The sequence below is a fragment of the Puma concolor genome, chromosome E2 (assembly GCF_028749965.1).
Source record: "Puma concolor isolate L17-30 chromosome E2, mPumCon1.1.hap2, whole genome shotgun sequence".
Taxonomy (NCBI): Eukaryota; Metazoa; Chordata; class Mammalia; order Carnivora; family Felidae; genus Puma; species Puma concolor.
Genome location: NC_141681.1, coordinates 3,476,974 through 3,501,235, shown reverse-complemented (window position 1 = coordinate 3,501,235; position 24,262 = coordinate 3,476,974). Strand labels below are relative to the sequence as shown.

Below are 24,262 nucleotides of genomic sequence, written 5' to 3'. Positions count from 1 at the left end.
CCAGCGAGAGGGTCCCGGGAGGGCACGGAAGCGGCTGGTCCTTGACTCCTCCGCTCCGCTCCCCTTCAGATACCGGTCTTCAGGTCACAAGACGGCTGAGGATGCGGGGAACGGCAGTGACAGCTTGCCCCGCGCCACATACGTCCCTCATCCCGGCCCCTGCAATCCCCGTGCCTCCTCAGAGCCGGCCCCGTTTTACAGAGGAGAAAGCTGTCACAACGAATTAATTCTGTCCTTTCACACGGCAAGACCTACAGGCAGGGTGACCCCACGGTTTGTGACAACACCATAAGGGACTCGCTCCTTTTGTTGTTCTGCTCAGCCAGGAGCTCGGTCCTCAAGCTCACAAGATGGTTGCAGCAGACTGGCCATCACATCAGATACGAGCATACCGGTCAGGATGAGTGCGTGCATGTGCATGCACACACACACGTGCACACACACACACACTCTTCCCAGAAGCCCTTCAGAAGGCTTCCGTCTAAGGTCTACTGGCCAAAATCAGGGCACATGTCCATGCTCTGGCTGCAAGGGGATCTGGGAACTGAAACACCTTCTGACGTAGAAAGCTCCTAGCACGATGCCCGTTGCCCAGTGACAGGTCAGGAGAAAGTGACGTGATTTCAGAGTGTGTGCTTGGGGGCCGACAGACCCCGCCGTCCACACTGGCCGCCAGAGCTGTCATGAGGACGAAGGTTTGAGGCGCACGGAAACCACGCTGCGGGGCGTGTCTTTCCAAGGACCTCAGCTCCGGGAGCACCTGCTGGCCGCGGGCAGAGGGAAGGCGGCAGCTGCGTTCGGACCTACCTGATGACACGGCCTGATTTTTAAAACCCGTTTGCCAAAGCCCCACCAAAACACAGCTCTGACGGGATACGGGCTACCCCTAACCTTCCGTATACACATACATCACTTTTAGAAGCTGATGCCTTCACGTCAAAAGAAGTCCGATACCTTACCCGGCTGGGATGATCGCAAGGCACGTTTACCACGACACGGAACTGATTTTTACAATGTGTGTCTTTTTTTTTTTTTTTTTTTTTTTACAACGTGTGTCTTAACGCGGGGTCCGTGAGATGCAGAGGGAGGAAAGAGCCAGTAAACCACAGGTGTGCGTGCGGGTGACTCCTCCGGGAGACGAGCCTTTCCGCTCCTCCTTCGGTCTCCACCGAGAAGGTACACGCTCTTTCTCTTCCGACGCTAAGGTACTGTCGTGGTCTCAGCGTTCCAGACACGAACCTTCCGGAATCTCTGCCCTCGGTGTCCCCCTCGCCCCCCACGGGCCGTGGGAGCTGGTGAGGGGCCACGGGCCCCCGCACCCGTGGTTGTCCTGGCCCGCGTACCCAACCTCCCGCAAGAGCAGTGTCTTGAGACGACAGGTGTTTGTTTGGTTCGCAAACCTACGGTTTCGGCAGGGCTCGGCGGGGGGGGGGGTCACCGGGCGCAGGTGGGCCCGCCCCGAGGGGGCACACCCATCTCGTCCCTTCTGCCGTCCCCTTCTGGCCGGACGGCAAGGCCAGGACAAGCACAGGGTGGGGGAGACCGGCATGCCCGCTCTGCCCCCGCATCAGGGAGCCCTGGGCTCGGAGCCCAGCTCCGTCGTGTCTCAGCTGCGCGGCCTCAGGCAGCCTCCTGAACGGCTCTGAGCATCCGTTTCCCCAAACACAAAGTGGGGCCACTGTGCCGACCTCTCGGGGGGCCGGGGGACGAGAGTGCCGGGCCCGCTGTGGGTTTCGTAGATGTCAGCGTCCTCGTCATCCCCACCGAGATTTTCACGGCGTCAGAGCCAGACTGCTCTGCAAGCGGGCAAGCTCCGATACAATCACGAGCCCTTGTTGCGATTCCATTTCCTGAGCCAGACGGGACTCAACAGGGAGCAAACAGAGCTCTTCCCTTTCCCCTCTTAACCCCGCTAAGCCCTGTCAGACCCGAGTCCTCTGCTCCTGGACGCGCTCTCTGTGTGTCTGCTGGTTCCCGGCCACTCTGGCCCCGTACGAAGAGCCCCTTAGCCTTGGCTCGGTACGTCCTGCTTGTGGGGTGTCCCGCTTGGGTGGCCTCGCCTTGTGGGGCGACCTGACACCTCTGGCCTGGCTTCTGGAGCCCCTGTCCAAACCTCAAGACAAGAAGACACGACGGCAGCACCCTGGGAGCACCCCCCTGGGAGCACCACCCTGGCCCCCTGACAGCAGCAACAAGCCTTCAGTGCGTTCTTACACCTTCCCACCCTCCAGGCCGGACTGGGGGCTCAGAGTCGGGGCACCCGGCTTTCAACCCACCTCTTATTGTGGGACCTGCCTCTCCACGCCAAAGTTCCTCGTTAAAAAATTTTGTTTTAAGGTTTACTCTTGAGAGAGAGAGAGAGAGAGCACGCGCACATGAGCAGGAGAGGGGCAGAGAGAGAGGGAGACACAGAATCCGAAGCGGGCTCCAGGTTCCGAGGCATCAGCACAGAGCCCGACGCGGGGCTCGAACCCACGGACCGCGAGATCACGACCCGAGCCGAAGTCGGACGCTTCACCGACGGAGCCCCCCGGGTGCCCTCCAATTTCCTCATTTTTAAAGCAGGCCGGTGGTCACATTCTCACCAAGAGTTCCATTAGGAGCCACGTGAAAAGTGCCTGGCACAGGGTGGGTGCCACGTAAATGTCAGTGGCTGTTGGGACCGCTGTGCACCCGTTCCGTCCAGATTCCTGAGGGCAGGGCCCGATTTGCTCCTGTGCCTCCGTCAGCACCACAGGGTGAGGGGTGTTCCTTCCCTGAGGATGCAGGGCGCCAGAGCTGGGCTCTGTGTGGCTGCAGCAGGAGAGGAGACAGAACACTCTCTGCCCTCAGGACACGGCTGTCCCAGAGGGGGCGTCAGATGGAAACCACATGACGCGACCGGACGGTGAACAGGGAGTGAAGACATAAAACCCGACCGTGTGCCGGCGAAGGCTGGGGCGGCCCCTCCGTGCAGGTGACATTTGTGCTGAAATCCGGCCTGTGGACAGGTATGGGCAGGGCCAGGGGTGACCCACGGGAGGCTGTTCTGAGCCGCTCTCCACCCGCCACCCCTCCCCAGGCTTCTCACCTCCCTGGAGCCACGGGTCGGGTGGTGGGCACTGTGGGCGTTCAGGGACCCTGGCCCTGCGTGTGCCACTGTGGGAAAGTGACTCAGCCTCCCTGCACCTCGGTCCCCCACCTGCAGGGGGGCGGAGGGCCGAGGGGATGACAAATACTGAGAGCACGACTCCCGGCGTGTGGCGATCCCAGGAGCACTGGTGTGTCCCTGGGGGCACAGGCGCCATTTACCCCACGCCGACAGGGGGGCCACGGGAGGTTCCTGCTGGCACGTCACCAGACTCGGGGGCAGATGGGGTGGCTAAGGGTGGACTCCTGGCCCTGAGGGCGGGAGCTGGGATGGGGCAGGGCAGCCAGGAGCTCCACACCCCAAGTGGGCGGCCCTGTGAGCGTTTCTCGGAAAGGGTTCCTGCTCTGTTCCCTGGAAACCGGCCGCACGCCACAGACCTCACCCACCGCCCCCCCCACATGCCGCATAGACCTTAACACACACGCGCGCGCGCGCACACACACATACACACACACACACACACACACACACACACACACACACACGATGCCGCCTGGAGCCCGGGCTGCTTTCCACGCCGGCGGGATGGTTTATCCACCAAACTCACTGAACCCTTTCTGTTTGTTTCGTGAAAAAATGGTTCTGTTTGCTTTAGCCACATTGTTGTTTAACGGAATGAAATAATTAAAACAAGAGGAACCCTCCGTAGGCTTGGATTTATATCTTTATGAGCACGTAAAATGCACAGATAATGTGTCAGTCCTCTTTTCTCTACCAGCAACTCCGTGAATCGCATTCGTGGCCCCACTGATTTACAAGGCCGCGTCTTTTATGTAACAAACGCGTCCTGTGGACAATCAGATACATAAATCCGCATCGGCGCCCCAGGGCTGCCAGACCAGAGCACCACCACATGGCAGGCGTGAAACATCAGCTCTGCTGGCCGCAAGCCTGGAATCGGGGTGTGGGCAGGGTGGGCTCCTTCTGAGTGATTTGGGGGAGAATGGCTCCAGGCCTCTCCCGGGGCTGGCGTGGCCGGCCTTGGCGCCCCTCGGCTTGCGCTGCCTCTCCGGGGCCTTCTCTGTGCGTGTGTCTTCCTCTCCACCTTTTCAAAAACTACTCTGCTGGCCCATCCTTGTCCATGCTGGATACGAGACACGGGATGACGGGCATGAACCTGTTCTGCCCCAGAACGCACGGTCAGCCTCGCCCTGTGCTGCCTCCGCCGGTCTAGCTCCTGGCCGGCAAGCAGGGGCGCGGGGGCTCCCGCACTCAGGAGGCACCGGGCACCCTGCCACGCCCCTCTATCTGCCACCTGTTTCTGCGGACGGCGCAAGGGGAAGGGGAGAGCCCACCCTCCTGCCTTCATGTTTCTGAGGGCCTCAGGTCACGGTCAGCGGGGGAGGCGGGCATTCGGACCCTCACGTCACAGCTCCAGAGTCTGAGCGTGCTCTCACGGTGGGCAGCCACCTGTACCCGATGCTCAGAATCCGTTCCCATCTGAGCAGAGAGGAGTGCCAAGGTCGCCCCCAGGTGCAGGCTCCCCAGGCCCCCTGCGGATGAACACCCCAACGGCTATGCACACACGTGAGAGTCGGTTCGTGGCCACGTCGGTGGTGACCTGCAGGATGTGTGTTTGTCCGTCAGGATGCAGGCCAGGGGAGGTGCTGACACGCCTGCCCAGTGCTCACACCCAGGGGCCCTGAGAGGGCACACCTTGAGTGCAGAGACTGAGGCAAGGGTGAGGAGGGCCCTGACATGACTCTTGAGTCCTGGCGGATCCTGAGCCACAGTGCACTCTCCACGGCCACCAGAGTCCTCACTGCTAGGCTGCAAAGACGGTCCCCCCGTGACGTGCCCTCCCATCCAGAGACGAGCCCTCCCCTTGAACCTGGGCTGACCCTCCACCTGCCCTGGACGATAGAAGGGTGACTTGGGAAGGCGGGAAACCTGTACTTCCTTCCTCCTGTGTCATCAACAGCCGAAGCCACAGGACGAGGCCACCAGGGGGAGAGCGAGGTGCTGTCCTGCCGAGTCCCACCTGGGCTCCCAGCAGCGGCCACGCCAGCGGCCGGCCAGGAGAGCAAGCCAGCTCCCGTACCTGGCCCGCTGGTGCAGGTGGGCGTCCCGAGGAGAACTGCCCAGCTGAGCCGGGCCGTCCACAGAATCCCCAGAAAGAAGGAAATGGTTGCTGTTTCAAGCCACTAAAGTCTAGGGCGCTGCCTGACGTGTTAAGAGGCATGGAGACGACGTCCAACAGAAATGCACACGTATGTTCACCCAAAGACTGTACTGGAACATTCCTAAAGGCAGTAGCACCACCGACGGGCGTCTCCAAAGCACAAGGAAGGTCGAGTCCCTCAGGAGCAGGACCGAAGGGTTTGGGTCGCAAGACGGAGCCCGCGATGGAATGTTACACGGCGGTGGGGACGGACGCCCCGAGGCTCCCTGCAGCCGCCTGCGTGAGTCACCTACGCACGGCACGGAGCGGAAGTCGCCCGGTCGCACTCCGTACGACTCCATTTACACAGCGCTCACCGAGTGAGGTGGACGGTCACCCCCGGTGTGGCGTAGTTGGTTCAGGTGACTACAAGCAAAACACACCCCAGCCCGGGAGCTCAAACACAGACACGGATTTCTTGGGCCCTGGAGGCCGGAAACCCAAGGCCGGCAGAGTCAGTGTCTGGTGAGGACCCACTTCCTGGTTCACTCAGGCCGCCAGCCGGCCGAGGCAGCTCTCCAGGGCCTCTCCCAAGGGCCGATCCCACCGTGAGGCTCCACACACACGCCCTCGGCACCCCTACGGGCCCACCTCTGATCACACTGGGGGTTAGGATTCCACACGGGAATTCTGGGCGAGACAGTCACGGCAGGGGCGCGGCTGGAAGGGGGCGCGCGGGGCTTCCGGGGGGCTGGGGAGGACAGACCCTCACCTGCTGGCCTTTGGGAAGACTCATCGAGCTCACGGGCGGGCTTCTCTGCACGTGTTCTGTTTCAAGGAAGAGTGTAGTCGTGAGCGGACGTCAGACTTTCTGGTTATCCGCTGCTACGTAATAAATAAATCTCGCCTAAAGAAGGGGCTGTGCTCTTTCCCGCGGCTTCTGCGGGTCAGGAACTGACAAGGGGCTGGAACGGACGCCTCTGGCTGGGGGTCTCTCGTGTGGTCCCACACATGGGGGCTGGGCTGGGGTCATCTGAAGGCCTCGTCACGCACACCCTGGCCTCCTTCCAACACTGCGTCTCGTAGCTGGTTTTACCTCCGTCAGCGCACGTCACTGGAAGCGAGCTTTCCTGCCGATTCGCCCTTCTTTGCTGCTGATCGTCTGCCTCTCCCGGCCGGGATGGACGCGCCTTGCCACGGTGTGGGCACCGCGTGGTGCCCGGCCAATGTCTGTGGAGTGACTGTGGGTAGGCAGGGAGCGGCACGAGGGTGTCCCTTCAAGCAGTGCTGGGGATGGGCACGGCCGGGCCGCAGGGAGGCGGTGAAGCGCGCGCTCGCTCCCGCCATGGACACAGCCCTCTGCGTGCGCCCTGGGTTGCGGGGTGTCACGGACGATGGGCTCCCGGCACCCGCTCCCCTCTTCTCATGTGGCTCCAGGTCTGGAAAGTAAGAGAACTACATTTCCCAGACTCCCGGTGGCCAAAGCGCGGGGAGGAATGAGATCCAGCCAGTGAGGTGAGCTGGCCAAGACCCGGAGGCAGAAGGGAGGAAGCCTGAAGCCTGGAGCCTGGAGCCTGGAGCCGGTCCCAGCTCCCGGCCGCCCGGGCAGGTGCGCAGTCACAGAGAGACTCAGGGTTTCAGCAGCAGCCGGCTGGCGTCCGGTCCCTGCCGTGGGGAGCCCGGAGGCAAGCGGCTGGTGACTTCCTGATCCCGGCGTGCAGACACAGCCGTGACCCCGAATTCAGCAGGTCTGGGGCTACCTCCCGCCTCCTGTTTGAGGTAAACACGGCAGAGAGCGCTGTTCTGCGCTGTCCGAGAGTCCGTTCTGGAAGGCTCGGCTAGAGCACACTCCTCCAATCCGCCTGATGGTTGTGGACGCCCCTTACCTCCTGCATGAAGTCCCACTCCGCGTAACTAGGGCGTCCTCACGTCACTTGCCGTGGCCAGAACGTTCTGATTGCCGAGAATTCCTTTCTAGTCTTGTGTGGGTGTGTGTGTGCGTGTGTTTAACGCATCCTTACGGCCAGTGAACGCAGCCCGGCTCCCGGTCCCAGCTCCCACCCTGCCGAGTTGGTCCCTACGAGCTGCAGAAATGCTACTTTAATTTCCTAAAATGTTTCCACCGTGGGAAGTGCACACGGTAAGGAACAACGACAACCTCTGCCTGCCCACTGCCCGGCCGGGACAACGTCTCAGCTCATGCCCGGTCTCGTCCCGTCCCTGCCCCTTGCCCGGAGCCGTGGCTCACTGAGTCTCTTGCAGAGGCCAACGCGGAACTGAGTTTGCGGGCAGCACAAGTGTCGCTCGGATTAAGCCTTCGGCGTCCCCACCTCGTCTTCGAGCCTGGGTCACCTCGTCACAAATCCTGTTTGCAAAAGCGCCCTTATCGCGAACAGATGTTCCAGATGTCTCCCACACACGGACACACAGATAAAAACATCTCCCCCCCCCAACACACACACACACATTTTTTTTTTTTTAGAACATCAGGAGTGACTCCAGGGTGATCTGAAGCCGACTGTTTTTTAGAAAACTATGAACCTGATATGGGAATTGGGCAATTCATTTTAACTCCTACCCACACGGGGCCCCAAACTCCTGCTCTGTCACCTGCAGAATTCCCCGCCCCGCGTCTGTGTTCGGGTCCGTGGTGGTGACGAGTGTCCAAGCAGGGCCTCTAAGGACCGAGACTCTGGGGTCGGATGCCGAGTCGGCCCCCCCACTTTACTCCTCAGGCGTGTGTGCCTGTGAAGTCACGACTTCCCTGGGCCTCCGCGACCTCGTGAGCAGAACGGGGATCACACTCTGGGGATTCACGGGTAAGAGAACACGCGCACGGGGCCGGACACACGGGAAGGGCCCCCAACACCGCCGTCCTGCCTCCCAAGCTAGGGGCGGGGCTCCCCGACACCCAGCTCGCTGCAGGCCGGCCGTAGGCACTGGTGCAAAGCTGACACCACAGACCCACATGTGATCCCGGAAGGGAAACGTTGTGTTAGTTGCCTGAGCCTTCTGGGTCTTCTGCCGTTTCCACCAGTGCGCGAGCGAGCCTCGCACAAGAAAGTCATTCAATGTCATTTTCAAAGGAGAAGAAAGCATGGAAGGAAAACCACACACACACACACACACACACACATTTCTTAACAGAGAGAACTTGGTCTGTGCAGAAGCCATGATTTTGAGGCCCCGGAGGACACAGTTGGAGCTTTGTGTTTGGGACTCCTCGCCGGAGCAGCCGCCGGCCGGACAGTAAACACGCTTCTGATGAAATAACTGTTTTGGGCAGCAGATTCTCTCGCTGTGAGTAACAGGCGGTGTGCTTCCAAGAGTGTGTCAGGCTGAGCGCATTCGTCACGTGGGACAGGAGACCCTCCCAGCAATGGAACAACCCGAACAGTAGCGAGGAGGCCAGCATTGGTGGGGGGTGGGGGTAGGGGTCCCCCTCTGGGCGTCAGCCCGCGGTTTGTCCAAGCCGGTGCCTCAGGCCCACCTGAGGCCAATGCGTGGCCTCAGCCAGCGGCACGTGGATGCCTGGCCTGGTGGCACCATTACCCTTCCACCCGGAGTTGTTCCCGGGTGAAACGCTGTGCAGCCAGAGACACTCGCACCCCTGACGCACGCTGTTTTTAGAATAAACCACGCGCGTGTTTCTTTTGATCAGCCAACGAAAGTCACATCTCGCAACACCACGTACCAGGGACTCCATGTGACCACATCTGTCGAACGTCTCTCTGCGCCCCCAGCCCAGCCCGGAGCCACCAGGAAGGCCTGGATCCCAGAGCCACCGCGGGATCGGATGCCCGTAAAGCACCTGGCGTGCGTGTCGTGAAGAGGGTGGGGTGGGTGATGCCCCAGAGAGAGACAGGCCAGTCACATCAAGCACGGTCACGGCATCTGGTGTCACAGGCGCCTGGTCTCTGGCACGCCCAGGCAGAACCCCCATTTCTTGGGGGAGACGGCGCAGGGCCGGGGGCAGGAGACAGCGGCGGGGGGGGGTGCAGAACACGGCCTGCCAGCACCAGCTCGGTGTCACCGAACCATCCAAAGCTTCTCGCCACGCCTGCAAACACCTCCAGAGGCAGCCGTGATGCCCGGAGGCCAAGAGGGGCTGTGGCGCCCCTCCCCTTGCCAGGGCCTAAGACCAGAGGGACCCCAGGACTCCCTGCGGTCTCTGGACAGTGCAGAAGGAGGGGGGTTAGCACCCCAGAGCAGCGGGGAGGTTGCCCTAAGAAGGCAGGGACAGGGGTCTGGTTGTGTGTGTGTGTGTGTGTGTGTGTGTGTGTGTGTGTGTCTGCGTGTGTCTGTGTGTGGCAGGGGGATCTACTCCAGCCCCAGCACAGCCCGTACGTATCTGGCAGGAGCTCCCAGAACCGCTGGCTGGGATGTTCGGGGAAGGATGGAGGCTGGTGTTCTCACAGCCCAGGAAGGTGGGCCTGGGGGGAGGTGGGCGGGGGCATCTGCAGCCTCTTTCCTCTAACACACACCGGCCCTGCCTGGAGGGGCCCGTTAGCCCTGTCATTAGTTTACCCCCACCTCGGGGGCCACGGGCAGGCATCTAGACCGGGGGGCTTTTCTCATTTGTCCAAATATTTGTAGCTTGTGGGCCATGCGGTCACTGTCCAGAAGGCTGAATTTGGGGTGGTTCTGGACCAAACAATCTCCCTCCCCCCAGCACTGCCGAGCTGAGCGTCCCCGGTGGGTCTGGGAGCTCCTGGGGACATCCGGATGCTGGGGAGGAGAGGCAGGGAGCGAGACAGGCGCGGGCTCCTCCTCTTACGCGCTGCTCCACGCTGGGGACCCTGTCGCATCTCCGCTACCCGCAGCCACCCCCCACCCCAGGCAGGCAGCGCTCTAAGAGGAGGGCCCTGGGGCCGAGCAAGCTGGTGGCACCGCTGGGGACGGCCTGAGCCCCACCGTCTGGGTCTGTCTCCAGTCTCCTCCTCAAAGGGCTTTCCTTCACCGTCCAGACCAGCAGCTCAGAGGCCTCTATCATCGTGAGGTTGCCTCTGGCTGCCACGTACTGAACTCTTCCCCAGATCAGGAGCTGGGCTGCAGCCTTCATATTAATACCGGATTTAATGTTCCGGAGTCTCCTGGAAGGGGGTCCGACTTCTCCTCTGTGTTACAGATGAGGCTACTGCGGTGCACAGAGGTTAGGTAACCCACCCAAGGCTGCACAGCAGAAGCAGAGCCACTCTGGAAGCCGAACGTGCTGCACCCGCCATGCTCCAGAACACTCCCCGGCCCGGCTGCACGCTACCCCCCCCCCCCCCCCCGCCCCATGAGGCTGCCATTGGCTTTCAGGGGGCAGACCAACGGACTGGGGGCTCAGAACTGGAAGCCTAGACCGGACACGGTGGCTACTGAGCGCCCCTCTTTGCCGAGAAGCAATATTCCTCCCCAGCGGTGCCCTTCTGGGCCTTGGGAAGTAGTATGGAGGCCACACGGGTGCCAGGCCGGGAGCGGGGGTGCAGGCGAAGCCGGAAAGGGCCTGGAAACCCGGCTCGTCCTGCCTGGGGTCGCCGGGAAGCCTGAGCCTGTACTTAGTTCTCCCTGCTAAATAACAGCTCTGGTTTCTGCTAAAAGGATTCATTCCCAGAGCACAATAATTTTCATCTCCTCCTTGCTACAACCCGTAGTTTATGGCTAAATATACGCCATAATGAGCCTCTGGCCTGATAGTGTCGTTAAGGAGATATTTGACCTCAGGTTTAATTGCAGGATGGAATAAACGGCTAGGCCCGCCAGCTCGCAGGCAAGTTCAGGGCTCCGCATGCATCTGGCATCTGCTAGCCCGGAGGACAGCCCTGGAGAAAGTGATGCGGGCAGAGAAAGCAAGCGGCTCCTGAGCCCCCGCCCCGGGCCGTGGGCCGGACAGCGGTGGGTGCCTGGGGGCTGCCTCTGGGGCCGTCTGCTTGCTTGAATGAACCAGGGCGACCATGAACCCCTGAGAACAGTTCCACACGAGACTAGCACCCCCTCTTTTCACCTGATCCCCTGCTTTCCAAAGCCCCTCGAGACAAAAGCTGCCCCCACCCCCGCGGGCAGAACGCAAGGCCAGCTGGCTGGGCGCTGGGCTTGAGATGCTCCTCACCACCAAGCTCCACAGACTAAACACGGGTTTGAAGTGTCCCCAACACAACCCTCCCGCGTCTGTTGGGCTGGCTCGGGCTGGTCCGGCATGAGGGGAGCTGGGAATGAGGACGCTGGCACCTGCAGAGAGCGCTTGAGAGCTCGCTGGGGCTGGGGAGGAGCAGGGCCACGGGGAGGAGGGACTCTGCAGAGCCTGTGAGCCCAGCACCTTCTTGGAGAAAAGCGTGGCCTGGCGGGAGCTTGTGACCCCGCCCTCAGCCTGGAGGACAGGGGTGGACTGGGGCTGCAGAAGCTGAGGGTGCTGTGCCCCCTCACGCCGGTCTCTCCTCTCGGAGTTTTCCCTCTGCTGCACAGTGTCAAGGCTACAAAACCCATCCAGGGAACGTCATCCGAGCACAGGGGTTTGACGAAGGGCAAGTCTTTGCAAGAATGGGCTAGGTTTGTTCAGAACGGGGGTACCACTAACTGCACCTGAGGCTAGGTTTGTTGGGTCTGCTGGTTCTTATGGTTCTTACCTGGGAGGGAGTGACGGCTACGGGTTGCTACCCCCAAATGCACCCACACACCTAGCTGGCACCTGCCACCCGATCCTTTGATCCCTAGTTAAGAACACCACCCCCCCCCCAGCTTGAACGACTACATTTCCTTTGTCCTTCCGGACCTACAAACAGATACAACCTCCCAGCCCCACTTTCTGGGGGTCGGCATGGAGCCCCGAGGTGGCAGATGAGAGAGGGGGGCACAGTGTCCTTCAACACACGTCCTCCACACATGGCACACGACCTAAAACGGGGAAGTAGGATCAATCACCCCAAGAGGAACTCTCCTGGTGGAGGGACAACTAGCTCACGGGCAGACATCACTTCTCAGGTAGTTACCCCTAGTTTTCCTCTTCCCTTACAGACTGGCGTTTCTTGGGTTCCCTGGACTCCTTACTGCTTGGGGGCCAGGCGGATCACCACGTCAAGTCGTCAGGTCGGGGCGGGGCGGGGGGTGGGGGAGCCCGGGCTCCAAAGCGTTACTGAGTAAAGCATCCGCTTTGCGGTGATGGGGAGACAGACAGACGGGGAACCCGGCGCTGGTGGGCCCAGCTCACCAGAAAGGAAGCGCAGGCTGGTGTGTTCCCTGGGCCTCCACCCGAAACTGAATCCGGAACTGCAGTGACGGGAAGGGTGAGGAGCAGCGTCCTCACAAGCAGCGGGTGCTGAGAAGCCGAGAAGTGTGGGGAAAACCAAAATCTCCCCTGTCCGCGCCCTCTCGGGAAGGATGAGACAAGGCCTGAAACTGTCCACTGTTTCGCTTTGCCGGTGGAGTTTCCACAAGGAAGCACGGGGGCACAGTGCCCCCTCAGCCCCGCTGGCCTCCCCTCCAGGTTAGGTGCCCCGGGGACTGCAGCTGGCCAGCTGGCTGGCCGCTCTCTCCTGCTCGGTCTTCTCCCAGTTCTCACTGAGCTAACAGGAGGCACCGAGGCCTTTCCCAACCTTCCCAACCTGCGTGGGAGCAGCTGGCCCTGAGAGGCAAAGTGTCCTGGGATGGGGGGACCTGCGGCCCACAGCACAGCACGACAGCTTCTCCCCAGAAGGACGTCCCGGGCCAGGAAGCAAACGGAAAAAGTTGGGACGAGTTGTGTTACTTTTCAAATAAAGAGGAGGCGAGGGAAAGCCGGGAGCTGCTGGGAGAAGGGGGCTGAATTTATCCCCCCCTCCGTGTCCCACAGGGGTCAGGTGGGTGCTTTGCTTAAAAAGGCACCGCAAGACTTAAATTAGGGTTCTCCTCACCCAAAAACCTGATTGCGCTACTGCGGACTGGGGGAGCGAATGATTGCAAACGGAGAGTTCCCGATGGGGAGGGGGAGGGAGGAGGGGGGATTCTGCGGGCGGCGGAAGGGGCCCGTGCTTGCCCTTTGATTGGGCCTGGGACTGGGGCACCGCAAGAGCCCGCGGCCCGCAGCGCGATCGGCGGGCTGTTTGTAATCCCATCCTGTTTTCATTAACATAAACACCACTTGAACAAAAATATACACGGCCACCTACTTCGCCAGGAGAGGCAGCCCCAGCGCCCACCGACCCACGCTTGCCCACCGGCAAGGCTGCTGCCCCCCCCAGCGGTGCGCCCCGGGCACCTGGGTCCACGCAGTCCACGCTGTGTGGGGCTGGCCCAGGACGCCTTTGGATGGCTTTGAAGCCTCAGGCCCCCCACAGTTCAGCCCGTCACCCTGCCGGCCGGGCCAGCCGGAGCCCCGCAGAGGTGCTGAGCTGTGGATTCAGCCTCAGGGCAAATTGGTTCCTCTTTACCTGCCGCCCCCGCCCGCGAGCCGTCCTAAGTGCAGCCGGAGCTGGTCGCACGCAGCCCAGGCAGTGAGTTGAACTGAGCTGGAACCCGCGTGGTGTTGGCTCAGCTAGATGCCAGGCGGGGTGCAGGACGGAGCTGGGGGGCCGGGGAACACGCTGCCTGGGACCTCCGTCCTGGGCTTGGAGGCCTCCTGCAGGGGTAGGCTTTGGTGGAGAAAGAGCGACAGTAGGGGTGGGGTCTCTGCCGTCCACAGAAGTGGCAGCTCTCTTGGTGCCCCAGTCTCCCGGGCTGCATCCACACAGTCCCGGTCCAGGTTCCAGGCACCCCCCCCCCAACCCCGCACACGCACGTGTGCATGTACGTGTTCCTTGGGCCTCTGCGGGGATCTCCTCCCAAAGCACAGCTTCCCAGAGTCTGGGGCGGTGGGGGGGGGGGGGGGTGGGTCCTAGGTCTGCACTTTGCCCTCTTCTCCCGTCCCCCCCTCCCCCCACCATTTCCATTCTGCTCCCAGACGGCAATCAGCCTGGCTCCCCATGATCAGCTCCAGGCCAGTCTAGTCAGGCAGAGGCAGGTGGAGCCCGGAGCCAGTTTGCTGGGTAATTCCAGCCGCAAACAAGGCGGCCAGAATGGTCCAGGTAGCAGACCTTCTGATGTCCTCTTCCCCTTACTTATGAACAGTCTTCGCGGTACCGCTATTTTCCACCACCCTATAAACACGTCCGGGGCAATCCTGCAGTTTAAGTGCACTTCCCGGTTTTGCAGGAGGAAACCCCCCCCACCCGGGACACCCCAGCTGCATGGACCTTGGTTCCAGTCTAGGCGTCCCCCTCTAGCGGCGACCTAGGTTGCGTCCAGAGTCCAGCGCTGAGACCCTTCCCCTCCGCCCCTCTCCCTTCTTACACCCCAGCGGCCGCAGGACCCGGGACTGGCCAGTCCCGCCGCGGCCAAAGCGGGGCGCCAGGCTCTGAGATGTGCACGCGTAAATGGTTTCCAGAAGGCGCCCCTCCACGAGTGCGGATGAATCCTCGGCGTGCCCCTGCGCCCCAGGCCCCCAGTCTCTCCCCTCAGATGTGCGCGCGCGCCTGGGGGAGAAGGCTGAATCCGCCCCCACCGGGCCAAGCGAGTGAGAAAGCCAGGCTCACTGCTCCCCGGACCCCTCCCCGACCGTAGCGTTTCCAATTTGCAACTCCAGCGTCCCCAGCCCAGCGCCCAGCGCCCAGGCGCGCACCCCCTCCCCCGGGATGGTCGAAGTAAAATAAACACCGCGATCACGCAAGCAGAACCCATCATCAGCCCAAACCAAGGTTAAAGTAATTGCTTCGTTGCAGAAGGAGAGCGGCAGGAAGCAGCCCGGTCTGCCCAGGACCCTCCCGCCGCCGGGGCCCCGGTGGACGCGGAGCCGCCTCTCCGGCTGCCAGCCAGGACGTGGAGTGGGGACGCACCCAGAGCCCCGCGGGGGCCCAGGGCTGCGCGAGAGACACGCGCTCCCTGCTCGCTGTGCCGCGGGTGGAGCGCCTCGGCCGAACGCCAGCCCCCCCGAGAGTTCTTTTCTGGGAGGCGACGTGAAGAATGCTGGAGTCAGACTCGCCAAAGCGGAGTGAGTCTGGGCTGCTTCAAAGGGGAGAGACAGAGCGAGAGGGAGGGGGAATGAGGTTAGGGGCAGGTAGGTGTCGGTGAAGGGCTTCAGAAAATGCTCCTTTGCAAAAACCCGGAGAAAAACGTGGGCACGGTGGGCGGTGGGGGGTGTCAGGACACTTATCCCTGGTCTCTTTTAAAAAGAGCGATTTTGATTCCTAATTGAGTTAGCTTTCATGGTGAATTAACCAGATCCAGGGCACAGGGGTGGGGATAATCCCCATGGAAGCTGTGCCTGTCCCCCCCCCCCACGTGGACCTAACTGGTTCGCAAACTTTCACAGCAACAAGGGCGGTGGGAGAAGTGAGATAAACGCATCGACTTTGACCTTGGGAATATAACAAAATGTTTAAAATATTTTCAGATTTACGCTTTTAAAAACAGCAGAGCTTAAGACCTCTTCCCATGTCAGGAACAGCATCTTTGCAGGTAATTGCTAATTAGTAAAACACACACACACACACACACACACACACACACACCCAGGGAAAGATTAATCGGTGCCTGGGTAGAGAAAGGAGGTGCATAATGGAAGCCCAGACCCCCACGGAACACCCTGAGCGCCAGCGCTGTTCAAAGATTTGGAGTATTTCAGGCACTGAGAAAATCTGTTTCAGAATAAAAGGACTCGAAGCTTTGAGTGGCTACTTCGTGGTTTTTTTCTTGTCCTCCGTTGGATTTTTAAACCCTGGAGGGTAACAGCTGCCCCTTGGGAACAAGCTCAGGGCGCTGAGAGGCCAGAAGCAGTAACAGTCAAGAGGAACCCAGCGTTATTTCGGGTGAAGGAGGTCTGCAGGCGGGCGCGGGAGGCAGGAGAAACCGACGCTGGAGGAGGGAGGGCAGCGCTCTGGAATCTCCCCTGGGAAAGATCTGGTGCCTGGGCCGGTCGGGACCCCACTCAGAGGAATCCCCTGGAGGTCCGCTCCTGGGGGGAGGGACCCCTTGGCGTCCCAAGAGCTGAGCCGGGGCCGCTCCCTTGTCAGCCTCGCCCCAAGTCCTCTGCCCGGATTTCGTGCCTGCACACACTGGAGGAAGCGGTCTAGGGGCTAAATGGGCCCCTACCGCCAGCAAGACGGCCGCCCTGGCAGGGCGCTCAGACCGGGTGCCCTCAGTGCCGGGAAGCGGGGGTGAGGGGTGGGGGGGCCGCTGCAGGAGGCAAGGGGGTTTGCCCCCTCCTTGCCTAGGGGTGGGGGCGGTTACAGGGCAGGGATCCCAAGGCGGGAGGCTGTTCTTTTGCTGTTTGGGGTGGTGGAAAGTGGGGGTGGTGACGGTCTCCCCTCTTCTTCCAGATTGGCCCATGGAGCCCAAAGTTGGGACCCCATACGTGCCCTCAGGGGAGGGAGGGAGGGGTCCTTTAATCGATGCCACATTTACGGAGCCCTCACTGTTTGCCTGCGCTGTGCCTTGCTTTCCCGTCTGTGAGATGGGCTCCCCGGCCGCATCTCCTCAGCACAGCGCTGGTAAACAGTAGGTGCTCAGCGGTTTCTCTGCTCTTCCCACTGAGCCTCCCCTGGGGGAAGATACCTTATTCTCACCATCATGCAAATGTAGAAGGGGGCCGGACAAGTTAAGAAACCCCCCTGAGGTCACACCGGTGGCTGGCTCGGCAGGGAGGCGGGGCTGCGACCCAGATCTCCCGCCACCGCCACCGGATGGCCGCACCCTGAGGGCAGGGAGCCCCTGAGGGGCCTGCTGACTGCAGAGGGTGATGACGGTGTGGGGAGGGACCCCCCCTGAGACCTCATCACCGCTGTGGGTCAGAAAATCGGCCCCCAGCCGTCAAAGGGCCAGAGGCAGCTCGCCTCCAACCCGATGTCTTCTCCCCAAGTGGGTGCCAGGATCCCGTGCACACTGCCCGGTGGGGCCCGTTTCAGTGATGGCAAAACGGAGCCGGCCGGAGGAGGAACCCGTCCAGCCACGTGGGCTCACTCCCCACTTTGGGTCCACTCCACCAAGTCTCTGGTTCTGTCCAGCCACGTCCCTAGGCTGGGTCCCCACAGCCTTTGGGGACCTCCACGATAAGGGGACAAGGAATCTCGACCCCCTACTTCCCAAACACCAGGGAGGAGGGAGCAGGGGTGCTCCCACTAATAACGACCATGGATCTAGTCTTCTCAACTGCTGTCCCTGGTCCTGCTCTGCAGGTGAGGAAGCCCTAAGCACAGAGACGAAGGCCACCAGCACCCTCGTCACACAGCAGCGGACCCAAGTCTCAATCAGGCAGGACTCGTACTCCCAACAGCTCTCTCTGCCTCGGTTCGCATTCAGGGGGCCCCTCACCTCACCCCCAGACCCCGCCAGGGCCCTTCCAGGCTTTCTCGTCTGGTCCTCAGCCAGCTCTGTGGATGGGCACTGACCTCATCCCCTCTCAACACGAAGACAGACCCTGAGACACCCAGAGATTAAATCATTTGCGGAGGTTGTCTGTTCTGTTCACCTGCGGCCATCTCCAAACGGCCCCAGGGACCCCAAAAGGGCCCCCCAAACGACCTTCCCCACTGTCCTGGGAAAGCCCCATTCCAGGGCTAAAGGGAATGAGGTCTGTGACCCGCTCCCAGGAAAACCGGACGACGCAGAGAAACTTCCATGCCCTGTGGCCACTGACCGAGTGCAGGGAGCCCCGGAGAGAAGGGTGCCCCAGCCTCTCGCCCTCCCTCCCTCCCCATCTCTCTCCCTCTTACACAACACTCCTCACTGCCTTCTGCGGCTCCCTGCCTGACCCCCCCGAAGGCCCAGGGCCACTGTGTTCTAGATGCCCCCCTCCCTAAGCAGAATCCGTCCGTCCACCTAATTTCTGTTTCTCTCTCTCAACCTTGGCTTTGCTCTCAGTCTGTTCCTGTTTCTCTCCGTGTGTGAACCAATTCTCCCGCAATCGGAATGTCTCTTGAAGTCTTCCTCTGTGTCTCTGACTCCAGGTGTCTCTGGGTTCTGATGACCAAATGTCCTCGGGCCCTTCTCTGAGGAGGAGAGGGTGTCCATGTGTCCCGGGCAACTGCACCTCCCTGCTCTACGTGCCGAGGCCAGGCTGCCCGGCACCCCGCACCCCACGCGGCTCTGACTGCCCCGGGGACCCTTCGTGCAGGCAGCAGGCCCAGGAGAGCCCTGTGCCTTCCATGCACGCCCACGCACAGACCTCTCCAGGGTCCCCGTGCCAGCAGAGTTACAACCCGGCTGGGACAAAAGGACCCGGCCAGACCGCGGGGGATGCATGCGCGGAAGGAGGGCGTCACCTCCGTTTTCTCAGCAAGCCTGGGCTGCGGCCGGCGGAGCCCTCAGGCTGGTGAAGCCCCTTCCCCCGTCCCTCCCTTCCAGGCGGTGCCGCTGCTGGGCCCATTTTGTCGTCTCCCTAAAAATAACGCTTGTCTTCACCATTGCCGACGCCCCGAGTGGGGACGCACAGAGCACCAGCAGCTGTGGTGGAGGCCGACAGGCAGGCACGTTCTGAGGGCTCTCTGGCGGCTTTTTGGGAGCAGACGGGGCTGCTTTGGATTAAGGAGCACATCTGAGCACTGTCTCCCTTCGTCTCCCCACCTGGCCTGGCTCCCCAGTGCCTCGACCTCATTCTTCTGACGCCCCCTTCCCCACTGGCTGTGCTGCATGGTGTCTCAGCACTCCCTAAATCCTGAGAAAATACAAAATACCTGGCCCTTGAAATTTAATTTATATTCTTCTCTGGGTTGTCTGTCTGTCTGTCTGTCTGGTTTTGGAAACTCACACAGAATTCATTTGCGTCCTCCCACCGCACTGCCCCTCCCGTCTCAGGAGGACCGAGCTCTGCGGGGAGCCAAAGCCCCTTCCTCTCTGCTGCACCGTCTGGCTTCGGTCTGCCCCCTTCCGTGCGGGTCCTCTGTTGGAAAACTAAGCCTGGGAGGCACCCCGTCCCCCTCCCGCGGGCGCACACACGCACGCACGCACGCACGCGTGGGAAGGAGCGTCTTCGCCCTGTCTTCCTGAGCACGGCTGCCCAGCAGCCAGGGAGGCCTCTGTGGGGAGACCAGAGCTGCCGGCAGGCCAGGCATCCGGAACAGAAGCCCCAGGACGCTCTGCGACCCGGGAGCGGGCTCTGCTTCCGGGCGCAGCCTGCACTGCTGATGCCAGAAAACCCCCAACAATCTCGCAGGGAACAGAGCCGCCAATTCCTGGGCGTCAGTGTTGTCAAATACCTCACCGAGGGACGTCATGGAAAACGCGCTCTGGGCTCAAGTGCCCACACTGGGGCAAGCTCAAGGCCGTGGCCCCAAGCCTCAGACTGTTTTCTTCTTCTTCTCTTGACCAAAACGTGAGCGTCAGGGAGCGCTCTGTGCGTCCCAACTCAGGGGGAAAACTACCCGCCAGGGTTGGGTGTGCCGACCCTCCCCACGGCTGCTCCCCCCGGCACGGCCCTGGTGGTCCCCGTGGGTGGGGCTCCCAGGCCCCAGCTGAGTGGGGGCCAGAGGGCACTGCCACTCTCTCCTCCTCACCTTGGGGTCACCGAGAAGAGAACGACGCGTCTCGAAGGCGGGGCCCAGAATCAGGCTGGCTGCTCACCTCAGAGCAACACAGGGCGCTGGCGGGGTTGGGAGTTTGGACGCGCAGAGATGGGAACAGGTAGGGGAGAGCACCCCAGAATGAGGTGAGCACTGCGATCAGATCAGCTTTCCCGGTGGCCCCAGCACGCCCGGGGAACTGGGGCTCCCGTGATTCAGGGCCCCCCTTCCAGGGCTCCTTCCACACGGCCCTGAGCCCACAGCCTCTCCGTGACCAACACAGAGGCACCTTGTCCCCACACCTCCATCCGCCCACCCTTGCCAGGACGAGGGCACAGAAAGGTCACTCTGTGGTCAGAAGAATAATGCAAGAGGGTCACTTCCCTCCCCTGGGACCTGAGCCGAAAAGAGACTCCCCTTCCAGAGTTACGGCTTTGCTTTGCGAGCTAGCGACTGGCCCCGGGCACACAGGCCTCGACGGTGCTGGTGGTGTGGTCACTGCAGCTTCGTTCTGCGCGTGAGCTCTCGCTCGGACCCCGCCATGTCCTTCCGTTCACGCTGCCTGGGTCTCCCGGGCACGTGCCACACCAACCCCTTTCCCACGATGGTCTGGACACGTTTTACGTGTTCGTGTCCATGACCCATGAGACCATACACACACCCCCCGCAGCAGTCTGTGAAATTCTGTATCGCAGGGTCCAGAGAGCCTACAAAATTCCGTGTCCGGAACCCATTGGATTGTGTGCACGCCCTGGACTGGTGTGTGTGTGTGTGTGTGTGTGTGTGTGTGTGTGTGTGTAATGTGCTGTGTCATACACATCTTGTAATCGTCTGTATGCGGAACGGCTCACGGCGTAGTCGAATACTCTATGCGCCTAACGAGTGCTGTTGACTGAATCTTACGGCCCTCCTTACACGGGGAGCTACCGCACCGCGCTCACATCCTGTGACGTTGAGATGGGAAACAAGTTACACGCGCAGCCCTCACCCTGCTCTGTGCACACAGACCTTATGCCATACACCTGCCTGGCACCATAGTGCCCACAGGACACGTCTCCGTGGGCCTCCTCTTACCCTACTCCCTCTCTATGTCTCGAGGGGTTTTTTTTCCCTTTTTCAGTAAACTCTGTGCCCAACATGGGGCTCCAACTCGCGACCCCGAGATCAAGAGCCACGTACTCCACCGGCTGAGGCAGCCAGATGCCCCTAATTCCTGTGGTTTTTTTGCCTCCTGGACAATATCCTGCATATTGGCACGCTACGTGTGCACATCCAGCATCTGCAGAGAAATAGCCCGTGTATTTTGGGCACAAATCATCCTATAAGGCAGGGAAGGGGGGGGTGACTCTCTCCTGACCCTCACATTTCTCCCCACAGTCCCCAACCCCAGGGCCACATTTTCACCCACATACCCCACCACTGCCCCCTCGGGTCTCCCTACTGACTCTCCCAGGCCAGGCAGCTTTCCTGACTGCCCAGCGCCCACCTCGGGCCTGGGGTCCAGCCTGCCCTACCTTGTGTCGCCTTTGGACATCATCCGGAAGGGGTTCGAGGGAGCAGGGATGAGGGAGGCTCGGGGGCCCCACGCTAATGCAGAGCAGGGGTAGTGGGGGACAGGGCGGCTGCCCTCTCGGTGGGTGGTCGGCTGCCGCCTTCGCCCCTGCCCCCTCCCGCTCAGCAGGCCCGGCACAATCCGAGATGGATCTGGTTCCCTGCTCGGGTTACGGCGCACTCTCACCCCCCGGGCGGCTTCACTTAGCAATTAGCCAGTAAAAATACCTTGGGCTTGGGGAGTGGGACACAGCACAGGCGTGTCTGTTTTTACACTCCCCCCCCCCCAATTTAGGATTCCTGGGGCCAAAGCTGGGGTGCAGATTTGATTTGGGATGGAGGGGGTGTCTTTCTGGATCTTTAAGCTAACTAAGAGCAAAATGCTGCACTCACCCCTGTCTGTATTTCCTCCCCCTGTCCCATGGGCCCTGGGGGTTCTGTTTCTGTCTCTATGACAGCCTATGTCTATGACTGCCCAATGCACACCACAGCCCTGAGAAATAGCGGCCATTATTTGTACCCCTTTTTAGATGAAAAACCTACACCTCATGATGATTACATCTAATAATACTGTTTCACATTTTAAAACGATCTGCAACATACTTGAACGTTGCTAAGAAAGTAGGTCTTAAATGCTCTCACCACACAAAAGAAATGGTAACTATGTGACAGAATAGAGGCCACCGCTAATGCCCCTGCGTGATCATTTTGCAACACATAAATGTATCAAATCAACACACTGTACACTTTAACTTTACACAATGTTATGTGTCAGTTACAGCTCAATAAAGCCGTTAAAAACCAACTGATCAACCAACAACCACCTCTCCCCAAAAGAAACTAAGGCATAAATAGTTTAGGCAACATCCCTACATGGTGAATGCTGGATTGGAATGTGGCCCACGATCATCTCTGGTGTACAGGCAGAGAGAGGGTCTCTCTGCCTTTCCCGCTGCAGACCCTTGCCCTGTGGCCTGGGGCTTAATTCCTGGTTCTGTGGTCAGACCTGGATTCGCAGCTGGGCTCTGCTGGATGACCCAGGACTCAGAATAACCTGGCGGGACGGGGGGGGGGACCTCCCTAAAGGGAGGGATAACGTGGAGCTGGTAGCGGCTTCTGTGAAGGTTAAACAGGTATCTTTGAGGCATTTAAGCTGGGTCCTGGGTTCATGGGTGGGAGGTCGTAGGTTCACGGATAGGCTCCAGGTGTTTGGTGGGACCTTGAACATCATTCTATGAATGTCACTGGTATGTGTCTTTTGGAGCGGGGGAGGGTGGATAGGATACAGTTTTCAATAGTTTGTCAAAGGGATTCACAGCCCTTAGAAAGGTTAAGAACATCCAAGGGGTGTTTATAAGGTTGGGATCAGCACCTGGAGAGAGCCAGCGGTCGAGAAGTCCTGATGTTATCACCACCGTGTCGGTGACAGCGGCTACTCTCTTGTCATCACCAGTTTCCCAACTGGTCCCTGTGCCTGTGCGCCTGGGAAGCAGGGGCCGTGGGGCCACAGAAGCATTTCTCAATTCATTCTCTCCACTCTCGGCCTGCACTGAGGCGGCTGCGGGAGGGTCAAATGCAGTGATGGTCTGTCTTGGGGGGGAGAGAGAAAAGAGGGGGAGGTGTTCTCCTGGCAGCGCTGGCTGATCCAGGCCAGGGCCTTAGTGGGCCTCAGTTTCCCCACCCCAAAGCGCAAGGTCAAGCGAGGCTTCTCCCGCCAACGTAAGAGTTGAGAGGCTAGTCTCCGGGGCATACAGAAAAGCCTTCCTTGCTATGGATGTGGTTTTCCCTACAACTGGGGGGTCCCCTCCAAATTACAGAGCTGGGGGCTCATTTCATCTGCCCTCTTTCTCACACCCCCACCTTCGCCTCCCTCCTGGGTGGAGATTAGGGAGAGCCTCCATCTGCAACATTCCTGAGGATCCCGCCACCAGCCCCCTCTCCCTAGGCCAGGTAACCGCTGCGCTTTCCCTGCAGAGTCCAGTTTGCTGTCAGAGTCTGAGGGGTAAGTGGAGGCCAGGTGGGGCCCCAACTCCACACTTCCTCCCCAGGAAGGCATAGCTCCCCTACCCCAAAACACCCCCAAGAGCCCCCGGAGGAGCCAGTGAAAGATCCTGATTTGCAGGAGGGAGGAAATGATCGGCGGGTTTGGCCAAAGATGGCATCCGCAGCCCCCTCCCAACTGGAGAGCACCCGGGAGGGAAGGGGCTAGTGGAAAAAGCATCGCCCGATTTCAAGTTCTATAGACCCCCCCTCTTTGAAGGCGCCCCATCAGCAAAACAGAGGCGTTACTATCGCTTTCTGGGAGCCGCTGGGTTCGCGCTGGCTGCACCCCCAGCTGGCTGGGGAGTGTGACAGCCTCCCCCGCAGACCTCTCTGCTGAAAGCCAGATGTTCTCCCAGCAGCTGGCGGTAGCGACCCCTTCTTGGGAACTTCCCTCCCCGCACCGCTAGGGCCTCCTAGCCTGCGGCTGCTGTTTGGTCCAAAAAAAAAAAAAAAAAAAGAAAGACAGAAAGACAGAAAGACAGAAAGAAAGAAAGAAAGAAAGAAAGAAAGAAAGAAAGAAAGAAAGAAAGAAAGAAAAAAAAAAGAAAAAGAAAGAGAAAAGAAAAGAAATGAAAAGGAAAGGAAAGAAAAGAAATTTGATGGAGAGAGGGCCAGAGAGAATTAAGAACGCGTGTGCACGCTAATGGAGGGGCTGCGCGAGCCACTGCGGGTGGACACGCGGCTGGCTGTGCGTGGGCAAATGCGCAGCGTAGGGGTGCGTGCACTTAACGGAAAGCGTGTCCTCTGCGGTGGGCAGGCCTGTGCGTTGGTGCGAGGGTTGGGGCGCCCGAGCTGTGCGAGGGGTGTTGGATGCCCAGATGTACCGGAGGCGGTGCGGGATGCTCAGGGTACCAGTGGCCTGTGGATGTCTGCCGGGCTGAGTTCAGCGGGGGTGGGTCTGCCTGTGCGCGCCCACCTGCGCGGAGATACAACCACACACAACGTGGTCAC

General features: G+C 60.6%; 1 long non-coding RNA gene across 3 annotated transcripts in view; it reads right to left on the bottom strand.

Moving 5' to 3' along the window:
* The window catches only part of LOC147573306 (uncharacterized), a 343,518-nt gene that overhangs the window by 318,719 nt on the left and 537 nt on the right, over positions 1-24,262 (bottom strand). The window lies entirely within an intron of this gene.